General features: G+C 50.7%; 1 protein-coding gene across 9 annotated transcripts in view; it reads right to left on the bottom strand.

The window, feature by feature from the left end:
• Positions 1-13,149, bottom strand: part of TIAM1 (TIAM Rac1 associated GEF 1) — a 176,327-nt gene that overhangs the window by 122,000 nt on the left and 41,178 nt on the right. For all 9 annotated transcript variants that reach the window (XM_066977962.1, XM_066977952.1, XM_066977958.1 and 6 more), the window contains one exon: positions 7,513-7,572. The gene's annotated coding sequence lies outside the window, so the exon portion shown is untranslated. The remainder of the gene's footprint in view (positions 1-7,512; positions 7,573-13,149) is intronic.

Here is a 13,149-nt window from a genome sequence, read left to right on the forward strand (position 1 = left end):
ACAGAGCCACGAGGGCAGGGAAGGACAGGAAAGCCCAGGAGATGCAAGCAGGCTGCCGAAGGCTGACGCTTCTATAAAGACATCACCTGTCCCCAGAGAGCAACCTGCGGATGGGAACAGATCTTGCAGCAAGTCACCCAACGGGAAGGTTCGGAGTCATTCAGGCAGACGTCCGCTTCCTTTTGCCTGTCGCAAATTCCCTAGCGCCCAGGTGCTTCAGCACACTGGCTTTGCCGCACGGCACGAGCCATACGCCTGCATCTGAACTGCGCAGAGAGAAAACCAAGCACCACAAGGCATCACTGGCTGCACGCCTCCGTGCCCTGGTGCGATGGAAGGTGCGGGGCCGACCCCCACCTGCCCTGCAGGCACCGGGGCATTGCACCGAAAAGGCCTAACCCCAACAATGACATCGTTATGGGTACGATGGCATACAAGGGGAACAAATTAAAAAAGGGAGAAACCATTTACCAACCAAATCCTGTTTATTCGTCCCAGCTTCCTTGTTCCATCTGAGTCACCAGGATGACTAGCACAGGCAGAGTTGTCCCTGCATTAGGCCAATATTTATAGCAGAAAGAAAATGAAGCATCGTAAGGAATTACTAATTAGATGTTATCATAACACCGTGTAGAACTGAAGTAGCACTCCAATGTGCTTTATAAATAATTAGCAAATTAACTTTCACAATACCCCTGTGAGGCAAGCATTATCCCCGTCTTCCACGCGGCCACGCGGAGAGCAAGTGGTTTGCTCACGGCCACAGTCCGTGAGCGGAGGCAGGGCTGTAACCGATGCCGCCGCCTTTCGGGGAGAGCTCACCCTACTGCTCCCCAGAGCTGCTGCATCCTTCCCCCGTCCTTCCTTCCCCACCAGCAGGGACAAACTCCCTCCAACGCCGCCTCACCCCGCACAGGAGCCCCCGAGGGCCGTCATGTGTTGGGACAGGGGGCAGGGACGGAGGGGTGGGGTGGAAATCATGGCACCCGCAACGGGCCCGAAGGAAACGGCTCCGCGAGACTTCCCCTTTCCTAGATCCCCTTTCCAGACGCAGCCAGGAGGCCGACTGAGCCCGGTGGCTGCGCGCTTCCGCTAACTTCGCTGGCACAAGACCCAGAGGTGACCGAGGGCACTCTGCTCCTCCGAACTCCCCACAGGACTCTGAAATGGAGGACGCCCTTCCACAGCTGCCCACGCAGCCCAAGGCAGGCTCTGGCAAGGAGGCCGGCTCTGAGAGCTCCCGGCCCTGCCCCACGGCCCCGGCTTTGCCCGCGCTGCAGATGCAGGCCAAAGGCACGGCTTCTCATCGCCTGCCCCTCCCCGAGAAGCACTCCCGAGACCCTCCGTACAGAAAACGGCACAAATGGCACAGAAATGGAAGCAGCTGCCTTCGCTTTCTGCCGGATGCACGTTAAGAAAGTAGGCAGAACTGCAGCTATTTCAGACAAGCCGCATAAAAATAAAAGATGCTGCTTGACTGTGCGTGCTCTCATTTTTAGAAAACAAGCTCCGATTTAATTCTTCTTTTTTTTTTTTTTTCTTCAAATCCTTACAGCAGATGGTAAACAACCCCCCCTCAATGTCCTTGCAACGTAAAGAAGCCCCAGCCTGGTCTGAACCTTGCCGTACCGGAGCACCACGCAGGAATTACAGAGTTTGGCTAATCCCCCTCTCTCGGGGAGCCCGGTGCTAGCAGCCCTCACATCCAGCCTGATCCAAAGCCCTCCAATGCGAGCAGAGATCTTGTCTTCAGCCTCTGCCTAGAGGGTTAGCACCGCTGGCTTGCAGAGGATGACTCAAGGCTATAAATACCACAGCTGGCCAGCACAACTGGACCTGCCACCCCCAAGACACCTCCGATGTTTGAGGAGATCTGCCTGCTTTATGTCTGAGTGCCTTCACTTTCTTTGCTTTGCCAGCTAACTTGTTCTAGCTACTTGAGGGGTCTTTTTCCCCTTGTACAGGCCCGTATCAAGCCATTTAACCGAAAGACAAACACAGTTTTATCAGAAAGTATTTGCTATATTTATACTTTTCCTTTTTATGCTCACCTTGTTCATTGCAATGACACAGTATCTCATATATTAACACCTATTTGTTTGCCATTGCTGAACTCCTCAAAATAAGCAAACCTTTACCTTCAAGGCACACCTTGTCTCTGTCCACGGCTGCTGCCGAGTGCTGCACCCATATTAATGGTGCCCATGCTACATTCGGGTACACGGTGTTACAGCAGTCATAAACTGAACCACCGCCAGCTTTCTCTGAATATATGCAGATCCTCGCCATGAAGATGCTTGAGGCAAAAAGCGAAGCTGGATCACGTTGCCCACAAAGGTTGTGCAGGCTCCAAGCTCAGAGGTTTCCAAGATCCACCTGGAGAAAGCCCCGAGCAGCCCGGTCTGATCCCACAGCTGGCCCTGCTTTGGGCAGGGGACTGGACCAGAGACCCCCCACATCCCTTCCCACCTGAGTGACTCTGTGACTCACCAACCCCAACGCTGCCAAACAATTATAAATCAAATGCTCAGGACTACATCTGGCAGAGGGGGCAAAACTCCATGTCAGGAGGAGATCAGCCTTTCATCAGTGTTGGGTCCACCCTGCTATGCTGCCTTGAAGCTTCCTCGCAGCTTGTGGAAGGATTTGATCCAGTCAAACCATGCCGATGACAGCGACAGACACACAACAGAACAAGTCTGGAGGACTTCTGTACAAAGCATGGAGGCCAAGAGCAGCGCACAGCAGAGGCATGCTGAGATAGGGTAGCATTTGGAAACGCCACTGCTGCATTTTGCTTTGAAATGCTTCAGAATTACAGGAAATTGTTCAGACTCCCCCTGTTAAGAAAACAAGAAACTGAGAAGCATGACCAGGAAACGCTGTTTAAGTGTTGGCTCTTTTTTTGTGGTTAGCAGACAAGGAAAAGAGATGCAGAAAAAAAAGGAGGAAAGCATGAAGCAACTGGAAGTGTCTTCTCTGAACCATGGTCTGAAGTTTTTCACTTTCTCTTGATATGAGTAAATTCAACAGAAAATTAAGTGCCTCCAAATCTTGTTCTGAAAAGTGTTTGGAAGAAGGCCACAGCTTGTTACAGACAAAGCAGGCAAAGTAACTGTGGTTCTCAGTGTCCTTGCCCCTGCAAGCCCACTGAGCAATCCCAAATCAGTGGCAACTCTCAGAGACGATCCATAAGTACATACATGTGATGTTAGACACTCACCTTTGGAAGACCTGCACCTAAGAGCTGACCTGAGCCTGCAGCCACCAAGCCCACTGCCACTTGCCCTCTACTTTCTACTTGCACAAATGTATGTTTTTAATGCTCAGGGACGCATAATATCCTCTAAGACTATGAGTTCAGCTACAGGTTAACTACTTAAGCAAGCTCAAGGGCAGAGACCTGCTCTCTTACACTGTCTCAAACCTTGTCCTCTGACAATCATGATCATTTCAGAACTGCTGATTAATTTTCCACATCTGAACTTTTTTTTCCCTTTTAAAGTCCTGCTTGTTCTTTTTATTTGTTACGAGTTTTTTCAGTATTTGCCTGTTACTTGAACATTAAAGCCTGGTTTGTGACTAAATACAGCTTTTGGAAGCCTGACTGCAGTGCTGCCTGCTCTAAGTGCACCAAGTGTAAGAAGCTCTAGGAGATACCAATGATTCAGGACAGATGCTCCTCTGCAAAAGTCTGTGTGACCAAAGGTATTTCCCCCCTGTTCTATTCCTATTCCCCCTCCCATAAAAACGTGATTAATATCCACATAATTCCATGTGGAATAGCTGCATGGTATAAATAGCAGCGGGTATGCATTACACTGGCAATAGATGAAGCAATGGCAGGGAGGACACAGAAATCCATTGCAGAGCTGTAAGGTAGCTTGATTTAATCAGCTGCATTACTTGCACAAAAACAATGGTCAGATATCGTAAGCTTAAGTGTATCAGGAATGCTGCACTTGAAGAAATTACTTTTATAGCCCGGGCCAACTTCTCCCACTACGGCCGCACTCAGCAGATAAGGGAACCCTTCAGACTTCAGTGTTCACGTTCCACATTTTGCGGCTCAGCAAAATTCGGCTGAGCTTATCTGGAGGTGAACTGAGGTCAGGCCAAGTGAATTGGGTGACACGGATGGGCCTCACAGCACATCCATCGGCTGCAGCCAAGGGGAGCCTCCTGCGTCAACCACGGATGAATGAAAGCTCTGGAAAGACCCCTGCAAAAGCAGAATAAAAGCCATGGAAGGCCAAAGGCCTCCTGCAGCCTTCCCATGAGGCGATCTCACAGCGCCAGTGACCCAGAGCCACTCCAGGAAGAGTTCTCTTCTTCACTGCTGCCCCACTCTCCACACGGGTCCTTAGGGCAGGTATCTCCTGGGGCACCATCCTTCAGGACACAACTGAAGAAGCTCTCACGTCCACAGCAAAAAAGCACAACCCCATAGCTGGTAGGCAAGTGTTAATCAGGGATGTCAATCGATCGCTGGACTTTGGAGCGAAGAATCCTAATGCCATGGTATCCCGAGGCCACGAGAGAGCTCAACAGGTCCCAAGATACCTCCTTGCCACACCAAAAATAACACTGACAGACAATGCAGAGCACCAAAACTAGTAAATCCACCAGGCTTCTACATCTTTTCAGGGAATTTTGATGGGTTAACTCCTCCCCAACACATTTTAAGCTAAAGGGTCTCAATCTGTCTCTTTGCAGCCAGCAAACACCATAATGGAAGCTCTGGTTAACCTCAGATGCAAGGCTGTGCTCAAGCATAACGCAGATCTCTGCAGCATGCTCAGAGGGGCAGAGACCAACAAGCAGGGAACTTTGCAAAATATTTCTTAAACTTCAGTCAGCCTTCAGCAGAGTACAGAGGAGGTGGAAGGTGGCTGCCTTCCCAGCACTGGCATAAATTGTCCCAATGCACTGGCAAGAAGAGATGATTTCAGATCATGGTAGGAAGCATCAGGCTGCAAAAGAACTTCTTCCTTCTATGTCAAAGCCTCCAAAGCCCCAGTACTTGCAGAAAGCTGATCACCACGCTTACAGATTTTGGTACCTAGGAGCGAATGGTGACTTACTGTTACTTGAACAGGCACAGAAAGCTGCTGAGATTGCTGCTGACCGGTTCTCTGGTGCAGACGGGCAGTCAGAGGCCCTGGGAGATGGTAAAGAAACAGGCCCAAGGAAACGTAGGTGGCCACATCCATGCCAGCACCTTTCAACTCATCACATCCAACAAACTTTTTAAATTAACTTAATTAACTTTAAATTAAACTTAATTAAAATAAGCATGTGCACTAGCCATATTCGTACCACAGAGCTTCCCTTAAGTAAAGGGCAGCAAGATCTCTGCTGCACCTTCATTAAACGCAGTGTCACCAGGCTGGGCTTCAGTCAAAATCGATGTATTCTGTTGCTACTACAGCTGTGGCTGTAATTTCATGTCATCTGAACCGACCCTTCCCCACCCAGAAGGAAGGGATGTGCATGCCCTTCCTTCTCCTCCCTTCCCATGCACCCTACGTCAGCCCTGCAGCGCTCTCCCTCGCCAACCTGGGTGCCAGCTCCAGGCCTCTGACAAGGTAAGACAGCTCTGCCTGAGAACTCAGCAAAAAATCCACGTTCTTCGGTTTTAATTTCACCAGGTTCGTCTTCAACCTTTTTGCAGTCAGACTGACTCACGTGGCAGCCGAACGAGCCCCAGGAGAGCAGATGGAGGGTCAGCAGAGGAGGGAGACCTCCCCCTACAGCCCGTAGCAAATTCCTGATTGTCCTTGAGGCGCCGCGTGAAGCCAAAGTCTCCCGAAGCGATGCTGGCCCTCGTGGCCCTGGTTAAAAGAGCAGCTCTGTCTCGGAGCTGTGCCTCCACCATGCTGCAGCAAAGCACACCAGGGAAACAGAGCAAACCTAGAGCTAACCGGGTGAGCTCCATACGGTTTATACACTGGATCAGCACCTTGGGTTGATGCACAACCCGCCTGGCGATGCGGCTGTGTGGCAGGGCAGGAACGCCCCGAGCTGGAAGTGCCATAGACTTGTTACAAAACCTAAGCCATACACAAGCATGAAAACGTCACACATATTATCCCCTACCCCATGCCAAAAAAAAAGGAATTAAGTTTTGGGTTTGCTATGAATGGTGCAGCACCTTTCAGAGCAGCAGCCCCTTTGACGTTAGTCAATATTTGGTATGATGGAATGGGAGAGAAAGGAAAAGAGAAAGAAAAGAAACCCATTCACATTTTTCTCTTTGTTTTTTTAGATGCACTGTCAGTCTACACCCCAGTAAATGTCTGTGCATCTCTTTATAACATAAATGTCAGCCTTGCAGTGAATTGGAACCTCGGGATTTCTGCACTGGCAGAATTAACATATTCCACATAAAAAACATTTCATTATCCACCATAAACCATACGCACTTTTCACTCCAAGGAAACTGGAAATACCACACAATTTCACTATTGTTTTCTGTTAACAGACTGACAGTCCTGCTATGTATCCACACACTGGGACATTCGGTTTGATGATACATCAGTCTCCTAGTTTCATTCTTCTTTCTCTACAATGCTGACATTTTTTATATCTTTTTTTTCCCCCGTTTGTTGTGGTTTTGTCTTTATAAATGTGCCACGCTACAAAACGACTTACTTGAAAAGACTTACCCTGGAACAAGCAAAACAGGGCACGTTTGTCAAGCTGAAAATACACCAGAAGGAACCCCTTGTGCTCTCTGCAATAAGGGTAGAAGGCGATTCAGAGGTAAGAAAACCTCAGACACAACAGACAAGGCTCCAACCCATTTAGGCACACGCTAGGGTCCATGGTCAGTAATGATGCACTTGAGAACTGAATCTGTTCCCTTCTGTGGCTTAAACTCACTGTATTTTTCCTTCCCGCTAGTAGGCTGAGCTGGCTGTAAACTCAAAGATTTGCATAAGCCACAGATTTTGTCTGTCTCTTTGAAAGGTCAAAAATTAGAAGCAGTACAAACAAACACACATGACAAATAGGCCAGCTGGCAGCAATTTGGAGTGACCACATGGAGGAAGTGTGGAAGCGAATACGGGCAGGATAGGAACCTTTAACAGCCTGGGTCTTACATATATATTGCAACTTACAGGCTGCCTCAGGGGAGTTTTATTATTATTTTTTAATCAGCTTTGTATCTTTGCAAAGATTAGTAACCAGCTACCCAGATTTAGTGCTGTCATGTTCCCATAAACATTTCCAAATATACATTCTTTGATAAAAGATGCAGCTGCTGGCAAGATTTTTCACATAAACATTTCACTATGCATTACATTACATATTACAAAGAAGTCTTCACGTTTTAATTCCTAAGAGACCACTCGCTCTCTTCTGCAGGCTACGAGGCATCGCCCTGGGACTGAGAAAGGAAAGGGAACACAAGCACAGTGTGGGGGGGAGTGGCAGCTGCAAATGGATGCACGACTAAGACTATTAAAAAAAATAACAACAACAAAAACCACTAGGGTTGTTACTCACATGGAGGCGTCACAGAAGTAAGGAGGAAGGTTGGGAACCATTTGTCGTCCCGTGTAGCTCCTGGAATGGAAAAGATAGATTAAGAGGTCAGCTTCAAAGAGCCAGCCAGCCAGCTGCACAGCTGGCGTTGATCCGCCTGACCCTCATTACCTGCAACAGACCTCTGCCAAAGTTTGGCAGCCAAAGAGCTAGCCAGATTTTTATGACTAACATCATCGCGACCTATTAACGCGGGGGGAGGGAAATAATTCAAGTCTAAATTGCTTCTCACTGTTTGCTGCTGTTTGTGTTTTGCCGGAGCCACGAAACCCAATTAAGTCGGTTCCACTTTTGTTCCCAGTCAGTTCACTCCGGGCGCTCACGGCTGCGGTTGCAAATCCTGCAGGGAACGTTTACTTATTTAAAAGCAGCTCTTTCCACCGGACTCCAGTTTAATTAATTGCACCATTTCTATCGATCTCGAGTTTTATAAAAAGCTTGGCTCTAGATGGCACGTTGTCAGCAAAATTAAACCAGGGGGCCAAACGTGGTTTAGACGGGCTCTCAAAAAGCAATAAGCGGGAAGCACTGACATAGGTTCCAAGCAGCAAACGAAAACGCACCTTAAAAATAAGGCTTTAAAACACTTGTCCAGCCAAAGCAGTAAGGGGTCGCCCATCCCCAGCAGTTGTCATCACCGTGTGCTGTTTGCGAGTGGAGGTGTGAGCTGACTGACGGCGTCCCGAGCTATCACCCGGCTGAGGCCGGCTGTGATCGCTCCTTTCGAACCCAATCCCCTAGGTGCTGTAACACCACCAGGCGTCCCTCAAATAAATACACCTCCCTCCCCACCTGCAGAGCGATTTCCATCCGAGTGAGCCAACTTGTACCAGGGTTTAATGCTCTCTCCAATGCATCCCCCTCCACCAAGGAAATGTGTGCCCGCTGCTATAGGAACACGGTTAATCTCTGCAAGCAGATGTCAGCCTCCAGAGCTGAGAAAATGACTTTGTTCTTCAGGAGCAGGGAATTTAAAATGCACCAAGTCGCAATGCCCTGATGAATTTGGTAACTTAAACCCAGAAAGGAAGCACCTGCTTGCTGAATAGCGGCCTAATTAAAGCCCCGCTGCTGCTTCACGTGTTCCTAACTCAACGTGAGCGGCCTCTCGCTGGTTAACAACAGACCGGCCGCGGCCAAACAGCTACGCGGCCAAAAGGAGCGGAGGGAGCTGCTGAGAGCAAACCGCTCGTGCCACTGCTCTCAAAGGGGAACCTGCTCAGGCCAGAGCTGATCCCTATGGGCTCAGACCTGCTGAGGAGGCAGCCAAAGCCACCCCAAGAAGACACGCGGCCCCCACCGGCCTCCTGGCGGTAGGCCAGCTTGCCCCCCGGAGGCAGATTTGGGGCCCAGGCCCAGGTTTGGGCTGCGTGGCCCCGCCGCTGGAAGAAACAAGCTTCCCCTCGCCACGCCGCCGTTAAGGGAAGGCGCCGGTAAGCTGCGGCTTAAGCGCGGCGTCCTCTCCTTCGTTCACACCAGCGCCAGCACGGAGTGAAAAATGGAAAAAAAAACGCACACGAAAAGACGATTTTCAACCAATAAAGTAAACAAAAATAAAAGCCGAGAACACCAGGGAGCGATCAGCCTGCGGGCAGGCTTAGCAACCACAACCACAAAAAGCAAGAAGACGCAGCCATCCCCTGGACCGAGCTGAAAATAAAGTGGGCGGGCGGTCACGGGGCTGCCCCAGCTGAAGGCACAGAGGCCGGAGCAGAGGCTGGGAATCGCCTGGTGGCCGGTGCCAGCTCCTTCACCACCCTTCTGCAACCACGCCGGTCGACATTTTGGTGGGGGGGAGGAGGAGAAGGAGAGGTGAGGGCAGAGGAATCCGTGGGGTGGGCCCGGGGCAGGGCTCTGCGCTCTGCTGGGGAGCTCCCGTACAGCCACCCCGACGCCTGCTCTCTCAGCGGAGACAGGTTTTCAAAAAAGAAATACTTCCAGCATAAACACTTCCCCTCTTCCTCCAGAGCCGCCACAACTCCTCTGCTCGCTCCTCGGCCCGGTCTCGCTGCCCAGACACCTGCCCCGCCGCCTCGTCCCTCGGTGCTTCCTTCCTGAGGGGCTGAGGAGCACAAGCAGCAGACAGGTGGGCCACGAACCAGACCAAGCAGACCCCGGGCTTCTCAAAAAATGAAACATGACGTGTTTTGGCGTGCAAATTAACCACAGTTCTGCCAGAAGATCTATAAGCAGTTTTCTTACCTGTGTATTTCGTGTCCAAATAACCTGTGGTACCTCACTACATTAAGGTCAGGGCATTCCTGTCTTCTCCAGCTGGGATTCCCCTCCGTGAGGGCTCCAGCCTTCTCAGGGACCCATTTTGTCTCATCTACAAAAGCCTTTTCTTTTCTTTTGCTATTATAGAAGTCTGCAGTGAAACCCACGGATCTCCAACAACCCCTGTAAATCCCCAGCCCTTGTTCTGATTTAAGAATGGCCGTGACAGTGCAGTATCACCACACCATACTTATCCTTGCAGACATGTAACTCCAATTCAACAATCCTATTACATATGCTCCTAGCATTTGTACAGAGGAGATTTAGCCCTGAGCTCCCCATTGCTTTATCTCTTTGCGTGTTTGCCAGTGCAGAAATTATCTCGGGCTATAGACAGGTCACGTCCAAATGCTTCTCCTATCTTGCTGCAAATCTGGAAAGAAAAGCAACCGTCACGTAGCCTGCACTACACTGTCGAGCTCCCTAGCTCAGTTTTTAATAGCCACCCCTACGGCATGCCGTGGAAAGAGCTGGTTATGCTATTTCCCTAGCATCCCTTCCCTAAGCGATGCTATCAAAAAGACAACTCGGGCAACCAAGGGGCCCCTTGACCCCCATTGCAAGGTGGCAGGGCAGGAGGAACCCTGTCACACCTCTAAGGACTGGGGGCACTCCACAAGCGGTGGCAGCGGGAGCCCAATGAGCCAAAGGGCAAAGGGCTGGCCTAGAGCACAGCAGCCAGAACGGGAGCTTCCAAGCACAGAGACAGCAAAGGGACAAAAACGGGACTACCAAGCTGGTGAGGGGCCTGGAGCACAAGTCCTGTGAGTTCCTGAGGGAACTGGGGGTGTTTGGTCTGGAGAAGAGGAGGCTCAGGGGAGACCTTACTGCTCTCTACAGCTACCTGAAGGGAAGGTGTGGGGAGCTGGGGGTCGGCCTCTTCTCACAGGTAACTAGTGATAGGACTAGAGGGAATGGCCTCAAGTTGAGCCAGGGGAGGTTCAGGTTGGAAATGAGGAGACATTTCTTCTCAGAAGGAGCAGTCAGGCACTGGAACGGGTTGCCCAGGGAGGTGGTGGCGTCACCGTCCCTGGGGGTGTTCAAGGAAAGGCTGGACGTGGTGCTTAGGGACATGGTTTAGTGGGTGACATAGGTGGTAGGGGGATGGTTGGACGAGAAGATCTTGGAGGTCTTTTCCAACCTTAGTGATTCTGTGAAAATGAGGATGGAGGAAGAAATGTGCTGAGAAATGTACTGAGATGGAAAAAAGCACTCCTATATTTCAATGGCTTGCCCCAAAACTTGAAGGTGGGGTGCTAGGGTACAAGCACAGCAGCCCAGCACGCTGCTGGCAGGGGGAATCATCCTGCCCTGCCTCTCCTGCCTCTTACTCTGATCCCCCCACCCCGCACGGACCTTTTTAACTTAGGGACATCACCAGCTGACCGCGGCTTTGTTGTGCCTGACACTGTATACGCGAACTCATTGCATTTGTCAGCAACCTGAGCCACCGCATAGCTCTCTCCATACCTCAACAAAACATCCACCTGTTCATAAGAAATTGAGAGATAAAACATTTCTGTTTCATTCATTCCAAGCGCACTGTTCCTACAGGCTTATCCTCCACCATACGAGCTCACATTTCTTGGATCATCTCCTACGTCTAATACCAAAACCCTGCTTTAATGCTGCCTTGCCGTTCACCTGCTAGGAAAATCCTCCCTTTTCTGCTGTGGTACCCCTCCTGTTGTGCAAGAGCTGTCTCTTACCTCATCCCATTTTTTCCTCATATTACGCCTCCAACACATTCTTGACAACTCATAGTTTAGTCACTATTAGCAAGTCTAAACCCTGGCTATGCAGCATTTGCCGGCGAGGCGGCTCTACCTCTGTCAGAGTATCAGCCCCGCTTTCTCAACGCGCAGCCCTCAGCACTTCTGATGCTGCAGCCCAGGGACGGACCATGGAGCGGGCAGCTCTCTCTAGAAATCTGCCCTTTTCCACTATTTCCGCTATTACTGTAGAAGCTACACCTGCGGATGCTTTGGGCTTGCCTTGAAGCAGCTGTACTTGAGGAGCACTACCACAGAATCGCGGCGTGGCTGAGGTTGGCAGGGACCTCTGGAGGTCACCTGGTCCAGCCCCTGCCCAAGCAGGGACACCTACAGCAGGATGCCCAGGACCACGTCCAGCTGGGTTTTGAAGATCCCCAAGGAGGGAGACTCCACCACCTCTCTGGGCAACCTGTGCCATCGCTTGGTCACCTGCTCAGTGAAAAAGTCCTTCCTGATGCACATGCACAGAGAAGAAAGGATGGACTGAGACAAGTGGGCTTTGCAAAGTGTTTTATTCTGCTCTGAATACTGACCATGACAGTAAACCCAGCAGAGCTGCAGCCACATGCTGGTCACATTGGTGCCTGAAAACACACCCGATGATGCCAGCTTCCTCTTCAGACATGTGGCACAGAGCACTGGTGCTGACATCAGAGAGGCAGCAGGAACGCAGGGCCCACCAAAAGGAAATGTAGGATAATAGTGTCCCCTTCAGCAGCAGCCCAGGATTGGAGCGCGCGCGCACACACACACACACACACGACTTTCCAGCAAGTAATTCATTTTTTTTCTGAAAAGCAAGTCCAAACAGGGAGCGTGCTGCAATGAGCCCAAGCCACGATCCCTCAGCACCACCAGCACTGTTCAAAACAGTTTCTTCTTGTGTTTTTCCCCATAAGCCTCTAACGCAGATCGCAGGTTTGGCTTCAGCACACCCGTGGGGAATATCTCACCTTGCCCTGTGAACGCAGCGTGTCCCCCCGCAGCGAGGCATTCCAACTAACCAAGCCCTGTTTCGCTACCAGCATTGCCCTACCAGAAATAATAAATGAAATGGTTGCAGGGTGCCTACAGACAACCCCAGCCCACACTGCTGAGCTGCATTTTCCACCCGCCCTTGTGTCTGCTTCTCTTGCTGTTCCCCTGCCCCCTTCACCCCGCTGCAGCCCAACCCCTGGGGGCCTTTCCTTGCCCCCCAACCCTGCTGTTTCCGACATCCCTTCATCACCCTCATCCTCTCCCTCCACCCCTGACCTGGCTCAGGTCCACCAGCCCACAGGCACCACCTGTCTTCTCCTCTTCTCCTCCTCTCCTGCCACACCAACCAGCACCCTCCAGCTCCATCCTCGCCGGTTATCCTCAGCTAGCAAATGCACTGTGGGGTTTAACCACTGTGAAGTTTAGGAACACGAAAGCCTCAGGAGGGGAAAAACACTAATAATTAGTAGGACCTTGGAGAGGAGAGGTGAGTAACAGCCGTTGCGTGTATGCCTGCTGTTTTTCCTTAAAACAGTTTACGCCTGAATTCAGAGGACATGATTTTTTT

This window comes from Anser cygnoides, chromosome 1 (genome assembly GCF_040182565.1).
Source record: "Anser cygnoides isolate HZ-2024a breed goose chromosome 1, Taihu_goose_T2T_genome, whole genome shotgun sequence".
Classification (NCBI taxonomy): domain Eukaryota; kingdom Metazoa; phylum Chordata; class Aves; order Anseriformes; family Anatidae; genus Anser; species Anser cygnoides.